The sequence below is a fragment of the Rhineura floridana genome, chromosome 3, assembly GCF_030035675.1.
Source record: "Rhineura floridana isolate rRhiFlo1 chromosome 3, rRhiFlo1.hap2, whole genome shotgun sequence".
Lineage (NCBI taxonomy): Eukaryota > Metazoa > Chordata > Lepidosauria > Squamata > Rhineuridae > Rhineura > Rhineura floridana.
The window spans coordinates 98,528,831-98,550,617 of NC_084482.1; the positions used below are offsets into that span (position 1 = coordinate 98,528,831).

Sequence of the window (21,787 nt, forward strand, 5' to 3'; positions counted from 1 at the left end):
CGTCTCAGGTTGTTCATCAGCTGACTTGCAGCACAATCCTAAGCACTCAGAAATGAGTTCCACTGAGTTCAGTGAAGTGTGGAACCCCTGTAGATGTTAGTACAACCGGCTCCCTGTAGCTAATTACTTTGCACCACAGTGTTGCATCATCTCTAGGAGTACGTATCTGGGAATATTAAACTCCAAGAATGCTAACCCCTAAACCCAGCAGAGTCAGGCCTCTGCATTTTTTTAAACGTTTGCCTCTTTCGTTTGTTCGAGGCTGTGCATTTAAACATTCCCTGCACTGGTGAATGAGCACCTTCTAGTGGCAACAATGATCTTTTGGTTGTTCCTCAGGTTACTGTCAATGGCCTTCTCTCTGCCCTGTTGTATAGCTCAGCAGCTGTGAATCAAACTGGCTAGTTACTACATGCTACAGCCTGCAAGTACAGAAAAAAGTAGACACAACACAAAGGGAGAAAAAGCTAGCAAGTCCAGATAGTACCTAAGAAAGGCTGCACTCCTAAATACTGAGTGCAGTGTAGGACTTACTTCTGAGAAAACAAGTGTACAAGCTGTGTTTTGCCCGATTGTCTTCCGACCCAATATTTATTAAACATCCTGGTTCATCCCTTGTCTTTAGCCCTTACCCTCAGCTAGTCTTCTGCTGAGCCATTAGTCCAGAAGTAACCAACATGGTGTCCCCTAGATGTTGCTCGACTATAACTCCCATCATCCCTGACAATTTGCCATGCTGGCTGGGGCTGATGGGAGGTGAAGTCCAACAACATCTGGAGGGCACCCCATTGGACACTCCTGCATTAGTCCCTACCAATATCCCTTTCCACCTCCATAACCTTATGCTCTGCTGAAGAAAAGAGAACCAAGCATAGATTAATGGGATCAGGAGGTCCAAATCATTTCCAAAGCAGTCTTTTCTCCTACCTTGCACATTTCAAGCATAGCAGGATTGCAAGCGCTTCACATTTTTCCTTTTCAAGGAAATGAAGGTTGCATTTGATTGTTCAAAGAGGTGCTCAGTGTTCTCTGCCTCAGCACGAACACACTACATATACAGACACACAGGCAAGGAATGAAAGAGACCAACAGAAGTCCTGCATAATACATCAAAAGTACACACATCCATGTTCTGCCCAATCTTGAAGAACCCAGACACGGCTGTGGTTTTTTCTTTTATTGAAGTAAGAGAAAGTGTCACTTCAGTGAGCTTCATGAATCTACCTACAGCTTACTCAGAACTCAGCATCTCTCTAGGACTAGCTAGGCACAACTTTGCTGCACTAAGATGTTGACTCAGCAACTACTCTCCCCCCCTCACTCAACTTAAGTAAGGCTGGGCGGGCACCTTACTTGCATGTGCTAACTGTCACTGTTGGGAGCGCACACGCAGGTGAAGACTCTGCCTCAACTGTGTCTGTTGAATTTCCCACTGCATTCACTTCCTGGCGTGAGGCGAAGGCGGAGCCCTCATCACCTTCCTGTCTTCCTTCTCAGAGGGAGGAGGGCTGCCTGTTGGCGACGCAGGTGCAGGGAGAGGGGAAGCGTCAGGCTGGGCAACAACCGGCTAGTCAGGTTGACTCTCCACAGGGATATCTGGAGCTGTTGGGGTTGAACTGTCACAGAGCTGGGGTGCCTTCTGAGTCCAATTCCCCTCTCTGCCCTTCACCGGCTCAACCATCCCACTCTAAGTCTTCCTTCTCCTCCACTTCATTGTCATCAGTCCACCCCCCTCCAGCAGGGCTCAGAACAATGGGTGGGGACTAGGGACATGAAGCCCCCCCCCATAAAAACAGAAGAATTGAGGGGGAAAGGGGAATCCCCTCCCAATTTTTCCTTTGGGGGGCATTCACATCTCTAGTGGGCACAGATTGTAACCATGGTGGCAGACCTGGCGCCATGGTGCACCCAACTTCCACATGTTGAGTCTGTCTGCATAGTGGTCCACATGTATTGACACCAACCATATGATCCATACATTTCTTTGTGGGGACTGACTATTTTTCCTGGGTTTTTTCCTGATGCTGCATTAGTTTTGATGGCTGTCTTGGAAACGGTTATTATGGTGTGTTTTTTAAATGTTAGCAGTTTGGTCTTATGAGTGAGGCTAGGAATGGGGATTGTGATATATGCTTTAACTGTTGTGTGATGTTTGGATGTGTTATAGCCGCCTTAAGTTTACTTTGAAAAGTTGATGGGACATAAGGTTTAAAAAGAAATAAAATGCACAGACAGGCTGAAGCCACTATGTAAATATGCCCCCCAGTTCATGGAGCTTTTGTGCCAGGGGCCCTGCAGCTGGGCTCATGTTCTGCCTAAACAGAACATGTTCTGCACTAAACATCTGCACAGGGGTACAGAAACAAGCTACACAAGCAGACAGATACATGAATGCAAGGTAACAAATACAAGTAAATTCACAGGAATATCATACTGTCTCCATTCATCTGGACTGAAGCTGACAAGCAGAAATGGCTACAGTCTTCCTTTCCCTGAAGAACGAGGCAAAGATGCAGCCTAGGTCTAAGTAAGGCATTCTTGAACATGCATCAGACCAAAAGTCTATCTTGTCCAGGGTTAGGGAACCTATTTTAGCCTGAGGGCCACATTCCCACATAGGCAATCTTCCAGGGACCACGTGTCAGTGGTGGGCAGGGGCAGAGGCACACATGGGTGGAGCAGCAGGCATGACTCTAACCTTTGTACAGTAAAAAACAGAGGTATCCCAGACACATCTGTCTATCCTCCAGCCGGGCAAGCGAGAGGCATGATTCAAGGACAGTTCAGGGACACGTTCCAGCCTGGCAAAAGCACCTGAGGAGGGTGCAGACCAGGGTCAGTGAAGGGTGTAGGCTGGGGATAGGAGTGTGGATTGGGAAGGGGCATGGCCAGGGAAGAGTCCCAAGGGCCAGACAGAGAGGTCTGGAGCAGTGTATTGGTCTCCAGGCCTGAGGTTCCCCATCCTGGATCCAGTTGATCATCCTGCAGCTCACTTTCATGCTTTTGGGAAGCCCAGAAATAGAGATGGAGGGAGGGATCTTACTCTTTTCAGTTCATTCACACTTTTTCTGTGTTTATTCATAATTCCATTCCATCCCATTTGCACAATAATCCATGATTTGTTTTTAATCCACCCAACATTTTGCATTTATATACATACAACTATATATCTTGACCATATTTTCTAAGCATTTCTATACATAGTTTCTCTTAAAATATGTGTTTCTAAGCAAAAATTGACCCTGAAAAATCTGGATACCACCACAGTCAAACAGAAGAGGAATTTGTAGAGGCTGCTATGGACTTGGATTGGCAAGATGTTAAAATTCCATATACCCAGTAGTAACAACTGGAGTTCCACCTTTGTTAATGCTACAGTTATCTTTCCCCTCCCCTCCCCACCCCCATGTCATAGCACAATTGACTTATCATACTGGATGTTAAGTTAACCTTCTGCCCATGACCCTCGATTAAGACAGTCGCCATAAATTGCTAAATGTGCACATCTAGAGATGTGAAGGCCTGGAAAAAATCCAGGAAAAAACGGTGGGTTTTCCCACTTTTTCGCCCTGGGCCTTTACATCTCTATACATTTGTCTCAATCCCCCACACCCTACCCCTTCAGCCATGACAGTGATTTTCCTTTGGCCAAATATGCATTCGATGAAGCATCCTTTAGATCTTGCATTCCAAAGCCTGTTCAAAGACCTGGAAAATGACTCGTTTGTTGAGCTACAGGTGAATGAAATCTCCCCTTTTGCGCAAGCAGCTTAACCAGCTGGCTCACTTATTCCACACAGTTTGTGTTCCAGCGCCTCTTCCATCCTACAGGATCTGTGAACAGCCTGGGAATAGTCGCTGATTATGCACGTGGGCTTTTTCTCACAGAGCTCCAAGGTAACTCAAGAGCTTGAAAAGTAGGTGTCAAGAGAGAGGTTTTTGTGTTATGTAACATGTTATAATTTTGCTATAACAAAGTGCAGCACAGGCAATAGCAGAGGAGGTGGGCGTAGCAATAGTAACAAGTGAGATGAACAACAACTACCCAAAAAACCAACATGATATGTGCAGGATTGGAAAGCCGGTGGGCATGCAGTAGGCAGATGGGGCCCCAAAGGAAAATGCTGGTGTCTCAACTGGTGCAGCTTGGGAAGCACAGGGGGGAGAGGGTGAGAAAGATTTAACGTGTCTTTGGAGTGGCATTTATTTGAAGGTATGTATGATTCCCCAGACAATCATGTATGTAAATCAATATCCTCACAAATTCACATGGAAATTGATTTAATGATTTAAAAGGGTGTTCCCTTGAGATGCAATACAGTAGGGCCCCGCTTTACAGCGCTTCGCTAATACAGCTGTCTCAATTAGATGCAATTAGACTAAAGCCCCACTCATACGGCGCTTGTTCTGCTTTTACGGCGCTTTGCGGGCATCGCACGCCATTCTATTCAATGGGTTCTGCTTTACAGCGGTTGTCGCTTTACAGCGGGGATCCAGAATGTAACCCACCGTATGAGCAGAGCTTGGAAAAAGTTACTTTTTAAAACTACAACTCCCATCAGCCCCAGCCAGCATGGCTACTGGATTGGGCTGATGGGAGTTGTAGTTCAAAAAAGTAACTTTTCCAAGCTCTGCGTATGAGTGAAGCCCTATTATATTATTCAGTGCAATAATAAACACAGTCTCCTTAGAGACGGAGGTGAGGAAGTAGTTTTACCTCTAAAAATGACCAGCCTTGGAAGAATGGGCACTATGTGAACACTGCTGGTTGCTCCATTGTTGAGGCAAACCGTCTGTATCTGTGCAAATACATACAGTTTTGTATTGGCTTTAATTGTATATGTAACCTGAAGCAGTCTGCACTGTCCTATAGGAAGGCTGTGCATTTGCTCTGTGCTGATGGACAGCTATATTGGGGGACCAGGACTACAGTTTAGCTAGCCTGATTGCTTGTGCTTAGTACCGTAATCTGTACTGGATTAGACATAGTGCAGTTTCGCCATGCCACATCCTGCCTGCAATGTCAGGTTGGTGAGATTAGCAACTGAACACACTACGGTTCTAAATACATTTGTATACAGTACTGACCTCTCCTTGGAAGTTTAGTCTACTTTATCTCCTATATATGGGGCATGCAATGGTTTGTTATCTCATGTAATTATATGAGCTGAAGTCACCCTTCCAGTGATTGAACCAGAGACTGTAAGGCCTAATTCTCACTGAGGAGTTAAATCTGTGTCCAGGCTGTAGCACATCAGAGGAAAAGTAGGAAATAAATGAGGGAATGCTTCTGCATGGGGAAAATAAATAGCCAGTGAGATGAAAGCCTAGGCTTAAGCCTCTTCCCCCATACATCTTCTTTTTGTAAGGAGGAGCTTTCAGTCATGTGAGTCCCCATGTGCAGTCTGAAGTGATACAGCTCAGACACGGATTTACTGTCTCCACGAGGACTATGCCTAAATTAGTCTCTCTGCCTAATGGGTAATTATTCCCTTCCAGGCAAAGTAGCTTTCTATGCCCTCAAGCCAATCAGCAACATGTGCAGGTGCATGGGGTGATAAAATGTTTTGTGGGTCACTCTGTTGTTCTCTGAAAAGTAGCTCTAGAAGTAAAGATAAAAGCCTTCAGTAAGTCAGCTTTCAAAAGCTCATTATACTGTGTGAAGTACCAATATAAGTCCTCCATTGGGAACATAATGAACTAGACACGTGCACTTTTTTTGTAGTGATAATCTTGGTGGGATGTGAGAGAAATTAGGCTAAAGCTCTCTGGCTCACTAGCAAAACACAGTCTCTCTTGCCAAAGAGTATTAGAAAGATCATAGTTAGGGAGCTGCATTATAAAGAGTTAAACGATTGGTCCACCTACCTAGGTATTTTCTTTCATTGGCCAGCAGTAGATCTCCAGGTTTTCCAGCCCTATCTGGAGATGCCAGGGATTGACCTTTTGCATACAAATCATGTCTTCTTCCACTCAGCTAAGCCTATGGCTTTCTAGGATGTTGCAGCATCCTATATAACATACCTCTGTACAGCAGAACAGAAGTTCATAACACAGCCACAACCTGCAGATTACTAGCAAGGGGCCTGATGGCAGCATTTCCTTTTAAGTAACCTTGCCATCTTGCCTCTAAGAGATTCATGACTGGAGGAACTCAACAGAATGGAGAGGAAGTGGTGTGTGAAACCACACTTGCCTGCTGTGTTGATGGGGGGAGTGTGCCAGGTGGAGTTGTGATGGCCTGGGAGGGGGAATGGAAAAATTCAGAGAGCAAGGAACAGGGTTTTTCTCCCCCCCCAAAGCCTTTTTGTTTTGTTTTTTCCAAAAAAATTGAAAAGTTAAAAAAAATTGTATGATGAAACATTTTATTTCAGAATGATGAACAAAATGCTTAAGACAAGGTATTTATATATTTACTCCCCCACCCGCAATTATTTCTAAAAACTATGTAACAGGAAGACTTTTATGTACGACTTTGCACAGTATCAGATCATTACAAAGCTTGTACACTGAGAACCAAGCAAATCTTGAGCTGTACACTGAGAATAAAACTCTCAAATGCAAGAGTAAAGAGTGAAGGCCCAGGGAAAAATCAGGAAAAATATTTTTCCAGTTTTTTTCCATTTGGAGGGGGACAGGAAAAATGGTTTCCCCCCTAATTTTTCCAGTTTTTTTCTGAGCCTCCACTTCTCTATGCAAAAGCAAGATGCATTTTTGCCTGCAAGAAGCACAGCCACTGACACAAAATAAGGAAGGATTCAATGCCTTCTTTGCTTGTGGGCTTCCTCTTGTTGGCATTGTTGGTAGATCTGTTTCTGTCCTCTTGACTAGGCTTCTAAGGACTGAGAGTGGGAGAAAATACAGAACAACACAAAGGAGCTGAAAGTATATGTAACTGAAAGGCAAGAGTTTAAATTTATCTGAATTCAGAACATTGAACTATATTTTGGCTGCATGAGTTATCTTCATAATCTATGTAAATCATAATTGACTTCGTGCTAATCTGATGCTTTGTTGCAAAATCCCCCCAAACTGTAGTTTAATGTTTATCTGCATGGTAGCCACTACATTCTGTTTTCTTTCCACCCCACCCCCTCAGCAAAATGGGAAAACCAATGTCTGGGATACGGAAGCATTTCCACACTGCAAGTTCTTCTGAGAAAAAAAAAAGTGATTTGCAAATTCTGTCAAATGAAATCTGCATTTCCCAATGCTACAAGGATGACAAAACACATCCTTGTATGTCAGAAGTGACCTACAGACATTTAAAAAATCCTTAATGGATGTAAGTGATGAGGACCATGATAATGAACGTGCAAGTAGCTTTTCCCAGTTTTCTTGTTCCAGAAACCATCCTTTTGCTTGGTCTGTAACATCATGTTCTGCATTATCACAAAGGGTTGTCCAATCAACATCCTCAAGTAAACAAATATTGCAAACAACTGTAACTAAAAAAATCTTTCAGTAGCTTCATTTGTGGACAAGATGACACCTGCACATCAGGAAAAAATGGTCCAAGCTCTTGCAAGAGCATTATATTCTTCTGGAAACTGAAAATGCACACTGGCAGGAAGCATTTAAATTACTAAGACCATCATATCATTTACCCAGCAGACATTCTTTGAACAAGCCTCTTTTAGAGTCAGAATATAAACTGGTAATGGAATCTGTGCAAAGAAAAATCAGCAAAGCACTGTGTCTTGCAGTACTTACAGATAGATGGGCAAACATGAAGGGAGAAGGAATTGTAAACTTTATAACACCTCAACCAATTTTTTACAGAAATATGTGAAGTACTACAGAATATTGGCAGTCGTAAAGTATTTGTTTTGCTGACAGACAATGCAAATAATATGAAAGTGGCAAAGGATATCATAATGGATAAATATCCACATATTACTGCAATAGGATGTCCATCCCACAGGCTAAACCTGCTTCTTAATAACATCACGAAGCTGGACACCCTCCAAAGGATCTATAGAAAAACAAAAGAAGTCATAAAACATGTAAAAGCCACTCATACTGTAGCTGCAGTCTTCAAGAAGAAGCAAGAAGAGAAGAATGCAAACAATAAAGTAGTGACACTGAAGTAAAGGTAAAGGTGTCCCCGCACTTGTAGTGCGAGTCATTTCTGACTCTTAGGGTGACATCTTGCGATGTTTACTAGGCAGACCATATATATGGGGTGCGATTGCCAGTTCCGTCCCCGGCCTTTCTTTACCCCCCAGCATATGCCGGGTACTCATTTTACCGACCATGGATGGATGGAAGGCTGAGTGGACCTCGACCCCTTTTACCAGAGATTCGACTTCCTCCTTTCACAGTGAAGGCTCCAGAGTTAATTTGCACATGCAAAGACCTCCACACTCTTCCCTTTGAGCACAAGACCAAGAAAGTGATTCTGTTTGTGGTCCTGCTAATTTATAAATGTTCAAATTGAACAATGACCCAGGCAGGTGGTAATAGTTCTGAAAACCCCAAATTCCTAAAATAATCTCACAGGATCCAGCCAAATTTAAACATTGCCCCCATTTGCAGATGAGGCAAATCTTTGTTTTAGCTCCCTCTTACCTTAAAGATGAAATGGATTCAAATTATATTTCAATGTGGATTTCAAAGGAAAGCAGCCAAATTACCTATGTAGTCTATTGTTCTGAATCAATATTGGATCAAGCTACAGTCACACAAAAGTCTAAAGGACATAGCTCAGAGCAATATAAAACACATCTGCTGGGGGTAGCATATCTATATGGTTTCAATTTGAATACTATATCTTGTGCTTATCCACTGGAAAACTGTGGGTGTAGCTTCTGAAACTTTATCTTCACACTCCATGTATATCTGATAGCAACATCTGCCTCACATATAATTTTTCTTTAATTTATTTTATTTATTATTCATTTATTATTTCATTTATATCCTGCCCTTCCTCCCAGTAGGAGCCCAGGGCAGCAAACAAAAGCACCAAAAACACTTCAAAATATCATAAAAACAGACTTTAAAATATATTACAACAAAACATCTTTAAAAACATTTTAAAAAAAGCTTTAAAAACATGTTTTTTTTTAAAAAAAGAAGGTTTAAAAACCTGTTAAAAAGCAATTCCCACACAGACACAGACTGGGATAAGGTCTCAGCTTAAAAGGCTTGTTGAAAGAAGAAGGTCTTCAGTAGGTGCTGAAAAGATAACAGAGATGGCACCTGTCTAAGCTTCAGCTATGGGGCGGTATACAAATGCAATAAATAAATAAATAAATTCCAAAGGGTAGGTGCCATTACACTAAAAGTCCATTTCCTATCTTGTGCAAGGTGGACCTCCTGATAAGGTGGTATCTGCAGGAGGCCCTCACCTGCAGAGCGGAGTGATCAACTGGGTATATAAGGGATAAGACAGTCTTTCAGGTACCCTGGTCCCAAGCTGTATAGGGCTTTGTAGACCAAAACAAAAACCTTGAGCGTAGCCTGGTAGTTAATAGGTAGCAGTGCAATTCTTTCAGCAGTGGGGTGACATGTTGGCAACACCCTGCCCCAGTGAGCAGTCTCGCCACCTCATTTTGCACCAGCTGCAGCTTCTGGACCAACCTCAAGGGTAGCCCCACATAGAGTGCATTACAGTAATCCAGCCTGGAAGTTACCAGTACATGGAAAACAGTGATCAGGCTATCCCAGTCCAGAAACAGCTGCAGCTGTCTTACCAGCCAAAGCTGGTAAAACTCCTAGCCACTGGGGTCACCTGGGCCTCTAGTGACAAAGATGGATAGTTTTTAGAGACTCAGTGGCACTTCTACTCCTTTCTATCATACAAGCCAATATTTTGTATGACATTCTAAAATTTCAGTTGCATTAATCATGGACTGTGAACTTACATGTGCACCAAAGAGAAAATGAATGATAGCCTTAGTAAGACATCCTCCAAAGTGACAAACAGGGGCAGTAATTTACCAGGGGAAGGAGCCATGAAACAGACAATGAAAGTGGGAACTAGTAATCAACATCTGCACCATACACTACAGAGTGTTCCTGTTAAATGGGGATAGAGGGTGCACATCTGTTTTCACTACAGATATTTTTTTAAGTGTGCCTAACAAATCTTAACGATTACACTGGCTCTGGAAACATCAGTAACTGTCAGGGTGCCCACTTTACTTTGATTCACATGCAAATCAAATAATAAAGCACACCAAGGGAATGTAGGTCATGTAGCTGCAAAGCAATACAACAGGGGGCAAATAAAATGGAATTCACATGCGGATAGTGAATTAAAAGGCTGTTTCATAGAAGTAGTAGTGCAATCATTTATGTTTTTTCCCATTATTCAAATTAGGGGTCAATAACCATACATAGCTTTTTTCCATCTTCCAGAAAGTACAGAACGTTATCCTGATCTCAGAGTATCTGCAGAGCCACAATAGAAATAACTCAAAGAGAAATGGTAAGCTGCCATAATTTTCAGATGTTGTGCAACATGATTCTTTCTTTGTTTGCAAAATACTCGTAATGGCTGCGTAGATGATCTGGATGGAACACAATTCTTTTTTCAAAACTAGATTTGTTTAAAAATGTAAATTAGATTTTAGCTCAAACAAAAACTGAATTTAAAGCAAAAATTTCAAAACCTACAATTTTAAAGCCTTAACACTTTTAAAGCCTTAACACTAGACCATTTTTATCTATCAAATGTGTGGTTACAATTCACACTTAAGAATTTATAAGCATAAAGAGATGTATACTTGCATTAAATGTAGAACACTAGACTTCTTTCCAGGCCAGTTTTGGGAAGGCTTGTATCTCTTTAAAGTGGGGAAGGCTTTTCTACATGAAAGTGGAGCAACCTGTTAGTAACACCCTAACGATAACCCCCCAAAATGTGATGTAAACTTCACTACTTTATTATGCAATTTTCTCCTGAACGCTGAATGCAAAACTGATGATATGGGTGTCCTAAGACTGTAGGAGTACTCCGTTTGCAAGTGCTCAGTATGGGAGTCATTACTTTTCAACAGCTCATTTCACACATTTTCTTAAGGAATGCTAGTGAATCATTCTTCTGAAAGATCTTATCAGATCTGGAATCTGTTAGATGTCCATTTCTTCGCAAGGAACCTTGGCAAGGATTTTGCATTGTGAATGTTATGCCCTGTGCTTTGTTAAAGGCTTAATGATATTAAATTTTCATCTTCCAAAAATGTTGAGAATCTGGCATTTCTGCTGGACTAGCATGGAGTGAAATATATTTGTCATTTTTGTTTTTATCTCACCAATATTTGTCACTTTTGAAAACTGAAGCACACTTTTATGGGAACTACACTATCAAGAGCACTAGGCTTTCAGTAACTCACCAGCTATTGTAGACCTAAACTAGTTGTGCTGTTCCTTGTACAGTATTATGGAACGAAGTTAGAAGCTGTTGTAAGCTAATAATGATACAGTGTATCTCTATCGTGATTAACCTTCCACTCTCCCTCTGCAAATGGCCACACCCCTTGGTCCTTCCTGCCCAGCTTTTAAACTCTCACAATAGCTTTATACCCAGTGGCCACATTAAATGTAATGCTAAGCCAAACTGATGCTTACTGTGAATGAGCAAGTGCACTGTTGGTGCACAGGGAGAAAATCACAGTCAAGCTTGCTCCTCCACCACCACTACCACTTCTGCCACACTACCAGGAGCTAAGCCATGGTTTGACTTAGAGTTAAGCCCAAGCCCAGGCTTGTGGTTTGTTTCCTCCAAACAAACCACAAGCAGTAAGCAAAGAACAAATCTTGGTTAGAGCTCATGGTTTGTTTGGAGAGAGACAAACCATGACCCCAAGTTTGGACATAACAGTAAGTCAATGCAATTGCTTAGCTCCCATTGCAGCACAGCAGTAGCAGGGGGAGGAGTGAAGCAGGCATGATTTTCTATCTGTGCACCAGTACACTTGTTCATTCACACCAAGTCATAGTTTGGCTTAGCAGTACACGCAAACCATCTTCTGCATAAGTTTCTGTATTTATCCCTTCCTCCATAAGAACAAGAATGTAGTATTTCTCACAAAGAGCTTTACTGGTTGGACTTCTGGACTTCTGTGCTTCAGGTTGCCACACCTTGCAGGACCAGGCCCCTAGGTACTCAGCCAGCTGTTGCTGATTTCATCCACCTGTCCCTTCCCTGGAGAGGATACATAAGCTGAGGTGGCTCCTGCTTTGTAGATTTCCTGGCTTTGTGTGGGACTGGCAGGTCTTGAGTCATGTGCCTGGGAGACAGGACTCAGAACCAAGCGGGGAGACTTGGGGGGGAGCCCTCCCCACACCTGGAGGTTTGTTGGTTGCCCTGTCAGCCAGCTGTCAGACCTCCAGATGCTGCTCCTAAATGGCAGATCGGTGGATAATAAGATCTCCCTCATTCATGATTTAATTGTCAATGAGGCAGCCGATCTGGTATGTATAACTGAGACCTGGGTGGGTGAGCAGGGGGGAGTCAGTCTCTCCCAGCTATGTCCACCAGGGTACCTGGTTCAGCATCAGGATAGACCTGAGGGTTGGGGAGGGGGGTAGCTGTGGTCTATAGGAGCTCCATTTCTCTCTGCGAGCAGCCTGTCCATGTGATTACTGGTCTGGAGTGTTTGCACCTTGTGTTGGGTCAGCAGGACAGACAGGGGATTCTGTTGGTGTGCTGCCCACCCCGCTGCCCAACAGACTCCCTAGCTGAGCTGACGGAGGTGGTCTCGGGTGTACTGTTGAGATCCCCCAGACTGTTGATTCTGGGGGATGTCAACATCCATGCTGAGGCCACCTTGTCCGGGGCGGCTCAGGATTCCATGGTTTCCATGACAACCATGGGACTGTCCCAACATGCCATTGGCCCAACACAGGTAGCAGGGCATACTCTAGACTTGGTTTTTGCAACTGGACATGGAGATGGTGATCTGAATGTGGAGGGCCTTACATCAGTCCCTCTGTCATGTACAGATCACTGTTTGCTGAAGTTTAGATTTACAGTGGCTTTTCCCCTCTGCAAGGGTGGGGGACCTATTAAGCTGGTCCGCCCTGTTTCCAAAGGGCTCTGGGGACTATTCCAGCTGATAGGGCTGGCGCTCCTGTCGAAAACCTGGCTGAACTGTGGAATACAGAAATTACCCGGGCGGTTGACTTGATTGCTCCTGAGCACCCTCTCCTGTGTAGAGCTCGTATGGCTCCATGGTATACCCCAGAGCTGAGAGCGATGAAACAATATAGGAGACAGCTTGAGTGCAGATGGAGACGAACTCCTGATGGATGCAATTATACACTGGTAAGTGCCTATGGTAAGCTGTATTTAGGGGCAGTGAGGGCAGCAAAAAAACAATATTTTGCTGCCACTATCAAATCATCAATCTACTGCCCAGTGGAGCTCTTCAGAATTGTCAGGGGGTTATTACACGCTGGCCCCAAGGACATGGCAAAAACATCTGAGGCCTGCTTTAATGAATTTGCTAGGCACTTCCAGGATAAAATCTTTAGCATCTGCCAGGACTTAGACTCCAGTGTTGTAGCAGGTGAATAAAGTGGGGTATCCAGAGCACAGCCTTGTCCTGATTTCTTGGATGAGTTTCAGTTGGTACAGCTTGAGGACATTGACAAGGTGCTTGGACAGGTTCGTGCAACCACTTCTGTGCTGGATCTTTGCCCTTCTTGGCTAATAAAAGCTAGCAGGGATGGAACCGCCAGCTGGGCCAGGGAAGTCATTATTACCTCTCTGCGAGAGGGGGTGGTCCCTGGCTGCCTGAAAGAGGCGGTAGTGAGTCCACTCCTGAAGAAACCCTCCCTGGACCCAGAAAATCTTAATAACTATAGGCCGGTAGCAAATGTTCTATTCCTGGGCAAGGTCCTTGAACTAGTGGTGGCAGCCCAGCTCCAGACACTCTTGGATGAGACCAATTATCTGGATCCATTTCAGTTGGGTTTCAGGCCTGGTTTTGGCATGGAAACAGCCTTGGTCGCCCTGTATGATGACCTCTGTCAGGAGAGAGACAGGGAGAGTGTGACTCTGTTGATTCTCCTTGATCTCTCAGCGGCTTTCGATACCATTGACCATGGTATCCTTCTGGGGAGACTGGCTGAGTTGGGAGTGGGAGGGACTGTATGGTGGTGGTTCTGCTCCTACTTGGCAGGTCACCTCCAGAAGGTGGTGCTTGGGGAACATTACTTGGCACCCTGGACTCTCCAGTATGGGGTTCCACAGGGGTCAGTTCTGTCCCCCATGCTGTTCAACATCTACATGAAACAGTTGGGTGCAGTCATCCAGAGCTTTAGAGTGCGTTGCTGATGACTATCAGCTCTATTTCTCCTTTTCATCTTCTTCAGGTGAGGCTGTCAATGTGCTGAACTGGTGCCTGGCTGTGACAATGGACTGGATGAGGGCTAATAAACTGAGCCTCAATCCAGACAAGACTGAGATGCTGCTAGTGGGTAGTTCTTCTGACTGGATGGTGGATGTCCAACCTGTCCTGGATGGGGTTGCACTCCCCCTGAAGGAGCAGGTTCATAGCTTGAGGGTTCTCCTAGAACCATCTCTGTCACTTGAGGCTCAGGTAGCCTCGGTGGCACAGAGTGCCTTCTACCAACTTCGGTTGGTGGCCCAGCTATGCCCCTATCTGGACAAGGATAACCTGGCTTCAGTTGTCCATGCTCTGGTAACCTCCAAGCTAGATTACTGCAATGTGCTCTGCGTGAGGCTGCCTTTGAAGATGGTGTGGAAGCTGCAGCTTGTGCAAAATGCAGTGGCCAGATTGGTAACAGGGACCAGACGGTTGGAACACATAAAACCGATTCTGGCCCGCTTGCATTGGCTGCGTGTATGTTTCTGAGCTCGAATCAAAGTGCTGGTTTTGACCTATAAAGCCTTACATGGCTTATGACCACAATACCTGATGGACCACCTCTCCCAATATGAACCCACCCGTACACTATGCTCAACAACTAAGGCCCTCCTCCGTGTGCCTCCTCCGAGGGAAGCTGGGAGGCTGGCAACAAGGAAGAGGGCCTTCTCAGTGGTGCCCCCCAAACTATGGAATGATCTCCATGATGAGGTGTGCCTGGCGCCAACAGACTTTCCTCTTCTCCCAGGCATTTTCGCATGTGTTTTTAAATTGTTTTTAATTTTTTAAAATTGTGTTTTTAAATTGTTTTTTGTCTTTTAAAATTTGTATATTTGTTTTTATTGTTTTTGATTGCTGTAAACTGCCCAGAGAGCTTCGGTTATGGCGCGGTATATGAATGTAATAAATAAATAAATAAATATTGATAGCCTCCAACCACATTCTCTGCCATATCACTCCTTTCCCCCTCCAGTACTGGATACAACCAAGATCAAACTCCTCAAAACTCATAATTAACAGAATGCAACACATTCCTAACCTCTTGGAAGCCTAAATCCCAAACCAGAATCCCAGCTACATGTCCTTTCTTGCTACGGTTAAACTTCCTTAGGGTTCCATAAGAGAGCCACAAATCCAATAGTAGGATCTAAAAACCATTATCACATTCAGAGTGACTTCGTTTCAGTTTTACACATTGAAACAGATTTTTATTTCTTTGGAGGATAAAGGTGAACACGTAAGCATCTCTCTAAATGAACTTTAGTCCATTACAGCTGGGCGTGGATACCATGCAAACTTAGGTTTTATGAAAAGTATATTTGTGGTCTGCTGATAAGATGTGCTCTGCCAGCAAACAAGCATTTAGAATAGGAATAGCAACAGTGGAGAATTACCACAGTTATATACAGAGACTGAAACATTCAGGATCTAACATAGCCTTCCCCAGCCAGATGCCCTCCAGATATTTTGGACTACAACTCCCATCATTCCTGACAACTGGTCATGTTGGCTGGGCAGGTGTTTTAGCTGTGCTAAAAGCACTACACTGGCTGCCAGTTTGCTACAAAGTCATTTTCAAGGTTTTGTTGCTGACACATAAATCAGTGTCAGCAACCTCAGGACCAGGATACCCAAACTATTCAATAAATGTTAAGCCCAAACATCTGGAGGGCACTAGGTTGGGAAATGCTGATCTAGGAACAAACCATGGTACCAGAGTTGCCATCTAACACATTCCACAAACACAGGCAGTTTTTCTCACCATTGCATTTTGCCAGTCAGGCAGTTCTCAGAGGTGCCATATCTAAATGGGATATATTTAAATTAAAAGGCCTGGTTTATATATACTAAACTATGTCTTTAAAAAAGGAAAGAGCTATAAACAAAATTCTAGGTTACTTGACTTAAAAATACAATATAATATCAATACAGATAAAATTGGTCTGGACGTTGCTTTGTAAAATGAGATGTTTGGGGTTCTGCATAAATTGGTTCTCCTACCAATTTTAAGAGTATAATCCTATACTTAAGTTCCACCAGCCAAAGGACTATAGGATTCAGTGAAATGCTAGATATGCCATTCCCCATGACAGATATGGCAGTGGAATACCTTGACTACACTAGTGGAATGGCTAAAATGGGATGGAGTTGTGAGTGCAACGTAAGTGGAACAGAGGAGGAACACATTAACACTGTATCCTCTACACATCCAATTCACAGACACTCCCATTGGTAGCACAACTTAACACCATTCCTAGACCAGGTGCAGGAAATTACACCCCCGTTGACTCTAAGGGGGGAAATTAAAAAAGCTATCCCCACATTAATACCACCCTGCCCATGTTGTCACAAGAGAGTATCAGATATGGTGTAACTTAGCACCAAATCACAGCACACTATTACCAGCATATAAAGCTCACAGTGGAAGATCACAACTCAGGTAATGGTGTGCAGCATGTGGCTGTGTCTCTCTGGTCCCATGTTGCACACAAGGGAAACACCCCTTCAGGATGGATGCTTCAGATAAGCAAGAGAAGGTGGAACACATTCTCAGGCCGTGCATCAGCACCTGACATGACAGGGCAAATGAGACTGCAACCATCAACTTTTTTATTTTTTAATTAAGATTTTTTCTAGTGATGGTGGGTGCCTCCAGCACCACTATCTTTATTACTTTAGACTTCCCTAACATACACCACAGGTGAGTGGGCCACCAAGGTGAAACTGGTGTAACTGTGCAATTTTTAACTGTTGCAACTGTCTCCCCAAACCTCCTCAGCCATGTGTGAATACTGTGTCTTCTGTGAACTTTATTGCTCTAACAGTCTTTTTTGCCCCCAACACTGGGGAGGCACTCATCCCTGCCTACAGTCTCTTTTGTGAAAGGCCAGACACTCCACTCCAGCCATTGTAACTGCTGACCAAACGCTCCGGAGCACTTTTGCCTTGCAGGATCACAGCTTGGAAGCAGGGAACAGAACAAACAGCCACTACATCATCACATACAGGGCTTCAGTGCAACTCAGCCTGCACAGCCCTGACCTCACCACTGCCCTGCCCCCCCCCGCCATCCCAGTAAGCAGGAAGGCTGCCCACCCTGCTTTCCTTCTCTCTTGAACCATTTTAAGAGTTTCTTCAGTCATCCATTGAGGTCTTTCTCTCTTTTTAACTATAGGTATTGTCTTTTTGCATTCTACCCTGATAACGTCCCTGACTTCAGTCCATAGTTCTTCTGGTTCTCTGTCAACTAAGTTTAAAACTTCAAATCTGTTCCTTATTTGATCTTTATATTCTTCTGGGATGTTATTTAAATTGTATTTTGGCGTTATGAGTGCTTTGTTCTTTTTAGCTTTACTCTGATTTTCGATACGATCAGTTCATGATCTGTACCGCAGTCTCCTCCTGGTCTTGTTTTTGCAGTGAGTATGGAACTTCTCCATCTTCTGTTTCCAATTATATAATCAATTTGATTCCTGTATCGAGCATCTGATGATGTCCACGTGTACAGTCGTCTTTTTGGTTGCTCAAAAAATGTGTTGGCAAGAAACAAATCACTGGCTTCACAGAATTCAATAAGTCTTTATTCTGCTTCATTTCTGTTTCCTAAGCCCCATTTCCCCACAATTCCTAGTTCTTCTCTGTTCCCTACTTTTGCATTCCAGTCCCCCATGATTATCATATCTTGTTTTGGTGTGTGATCAATTTCCTCCTGTACTTCTGCGTAATTTTTTTCTCAAATTCCTCGTCTTCTGCATTTGACGTTGGAGCACAGACTTGGATGATGGTTATGTTAATAGGTTTCCTGTTTAATCTCATTGATATCACTCGCTCAGACCTTGCATTGTAGCTCCTAATTGCTTTTGCTACATCACTTCTCACTATTAAAGCAACCCCGTTTATTCTTGGTTTCTCATTTCCTGCATAATTTTTTTTGTAGTTGCCTGATTGAAAATGTCCCATTCCTGTCCATTTTAATTCACTCATGCCAAGTATTGTAATGTTGATACGCTCCATTTCTTGCTTGACAATTTCTAACTTTCCCTGGTTCATGCTTCTCACATTCCATGTACCTATTGTGTGCGTCGTACAACTCCGGACTCTCCTTTCGCATCTGTGCGCATCAGCCTCTGGGCTTCCTTTCAGCTTTGACCCAGTTGCGTCATTAGTCACAGCGCTACTCGTACTTGTCCTTTGTTCTTCCCCAGTAGCTCGGGGAGTGCCTTCTGACCTGAGGGTCTCATCTTCCAGCACTATCTCGTGTTGCATTTTGGATACTCTGTTCATAGGGTTTTCGTGGTAAGAGGTATTCAGAGGTGGTTTACCATTGCCTTCCTCTGAGTTTGGATGCATCTTAGTCTGGTGTCTCAGCTTTGACCATTCCGCCTTGGGTGCCCCTGCTAGGAGTCTAGCCTCTTGGTCTAGACTCCTGACGGCATTGCTCTCCGCTTCTTCAACACTCTCAAACCCCCTCACCACGTTAAGGTGTGCATCCTAACAGTATCAAAGGCTACTAGCCATGCTCTGCCTCCACAGTTGGAGGCAGTGTGCTTCTGAATACCAGTTGCTGGAAATCGCAGAAAGGGAGAGTGCTCTTGCACTCAGATCCTGCTTGTAGGCTTCCCATGGGCATCTGGGTGGCCACTGGCCTGATCCAGCAGGCTCTTCTTATGTCCTTAAGGCTAGCTTAGGGGGCACAGGGCAGAATGCATGGCTCACATATCTCTACCTCTCAGCATCTGCTACCTGGCATAGCTCCCTCACTCTGCATCATGGTAGTACTGGCCCTGGTCTTGTCCTTCCTCCCCTTTATGTTGTACACTTGGGGACTGGCTGCCATAGGGGCACTGCAGGCTGAGCCGCTGAGGCTGATAGAGTGGAGCACTGTAGCATTCTTGTGGGGTTATGATGCAAGGATATGTGCTGGGGGCATTTCCCTATTGTCATGAATTTCACATGTGAACATATGAGTGCAATTGGTACAGTCCCTGGCTGGTTGTCACTACAGGTATTTCCAGCATCTCTAGGGTCATTCTGTGGTTTTTATGCAATACCTGCCCCCATTTTCATGCAATTTCCTCCCTCTTCCCCTATTTTCTAGTTCTGGTATTTTATCCTCCTTTCCCAGGCTGAGCCCACATTGGACATGGGGTCTATTCCACTGGTGTAAGTGTTAGTGTTTTCTCCAGTCCTGGTGAAATGTGAATAGAATTGTTCCATTACTAACTTTTAGTGGGGGAGTTTATTTTATTAACAGCATGACAAAATAATTGCCTTGGGTTATAGGATAAGTATTTTCTCACACATTTCAATATCATAGACTAAATTCTCTGGGATGTTTTTAATGGAAGGAAATGACTAGTTTATTTGATGAGAATTTTGTCAGTACAAAAACCAAAGGATTAATTCCACACATTTTATAATAAAAAAGGAAGCTGTGTTGGGATTCAACTCCCTCAGAATTACCCACTGACTCATTAAACCTCTTAACAGTTACAAGGGTGAAGTCCTATCAAAATAATCAAAATTAGACAAGCAATGGAGCACTTCATTTTGTAATACTTAGCAGCACATTATGTGCACTGTTTTACCTTCTTGCAAGCACAGAATAAATGTGCCATATGAATTTGATAATATATTTTCTTTGCTCTGAAAGAAGCAAATTGATGGGCATTCATTGCTATGTTCCCTTAATAATATAAACTAAAACACATAGAAGAGACATTCAGAATAAAGGGTTGTTTTTAGCTTCCAGTCGTGGTAGTTATATATAATTTGCTCGTGCAGAACTCCTCCTCTTAGTACAATGAGAATGGTGTTATTTACTGCTCATACAGCTTACATAACGAAACTGAATTAATGTCATTGTTCACTAGAAATGGGTAATAAACCATCTGAAGTGGGTCCACTAGAGACTCAAAGAACAGTAGGAAAAGGGTAGATAGATTTTAACTCTCCTTGATAGTATAATTGAAAGTTGCAAAGTCTTAAGGTAAAAAACCCCTTCCGTTTGTATTGCAAGGTTTTTACCACACTTTACAACATAGTTCAAATGGCTAAGAAAAAAATGGATAAGGACTGCTTGTGATCTAAGTAGAATGGCCAGCTTTTGTTTTTCCTGATAACGCTTGCATGACTTCCATAGGTATGGGGCTAGTAAAAAAAATCAGCATGTTGAAACTTTTTGCAGTAATGCCAAAATGTCATCTGATGTGACTAATATAGTTCTGCTGGTCATGTAATTTATACAAGCACAGGACTGGAGTCAATAAAGTTATACTCAGCATAGACCCATTAAAATTAATGGACCTAAGTTAGACATGTCCATTAATTTCAATGGATGTATTATGAGTAGGAATACTGTGTAAAGCTGGCAACTCTAGTTCTAAGAAACCCCTGCTTCACTAGTTTCTTTACAGAAAACTACTAGAAAGTTTGCTTGAAAATAGTATAATGCGATATCCAATGTTAGTCTTACTCATGAGCACACCCAATGAAATCAGTCCATTGACTATAATGGATCTTCTCCAAGGATGACTTTGTCGGATATCTCTCATAAAACATTACAAATGTAACACATGTTAAGTTTGTGCGGCACCTGCTTTCATCTTTCCAAATTCAATCCTTGAACAAGTCAGTCTTACTGGAGAAAGCCTTTGCATGCCCATGAGCAAGCAAATATATTCCCTCTACAAATCCACAAACACTCATTTTACATAGAAAGAGGGGCTTGGAGTGCTCACTTTTACTAGCAAAAGGGGCACATGGCCAGGGACCCCCTGGGTGCTTTTCTCCTTAGCCAAGCTCTCATATAAAAATGAGCTCAGCTGGAATAAAAGCTCTTAGGGAGGAGGACTACAGGTGATGAGTAGCAGGCAGGAGACTGTTTTCATTCATCTGCCCTTTTACTGTTAAAACTGGACCACCACTCACTTCTCTTACTGTATGAATGGGGCACAACTGAATTTAAAATTCATGTCTGGCACTGTCAACTCTGGTTTGGCCCTAAGTCCATGCTGGATTTTGGTTGCTATTTTTAAACTTATCTGCTAAGAATGGAAACAGAAATAGTTTTTATCTATTCATCTCTGGAGCAGATTAAATACAACAACTTGTGAAATACTTCAGTAAAGTCTACTATGTGCATGTACACATAAGCAACCAGAAAGTAGTCCTGAATTTATTAATACAAGGTTGATATTATAACATTCCGAGAGCCACTGACCTTGAAAAGAATTTCAAAATGCTCCAGTAAAACATCCAATGGAGGGTTTAACAAGCAAGCTATTGTAATTAGGTATGCAAGCCTGTTTTTTTTCCATTTTGCTGAAGCAGAATGGATTTTAAAAAGTAAGCATTAACAGAAAATGTATGGCTTCTTAAGGCAGTGCAAAGAAACAGCAGTCCATGAAGAATTGTTTAAGGAGACCCTAGTTCTGTTAGCAAACAAA

At 43.2% G+C, this 21,787-nt stretch overlaps 1 long non-coding RNA gene across 1 annotated transcript in view; it reads left to right on the top strand.

Moving 5' to 3' along the window:
* The first annotated feature begins 10,362 nt into the window (after positions 1 to 10,362).
* LOC133380220 (uncharacterized) overlaps positions 10,363 to 21,787 on the top strand; it is a 45,026-nt gene continuing 33,601 nt past the window's right edge. Inside the window, exon 1 of the long non-coding RNA XR_009761386.1 lies at positions 10,363 to 10,432. This is a non-coding gene — a long non-coding RNA (uncharacterized LOC133380220). The remainder of the gene's footprint in view (positions 10,433 to 21,787) is intronic.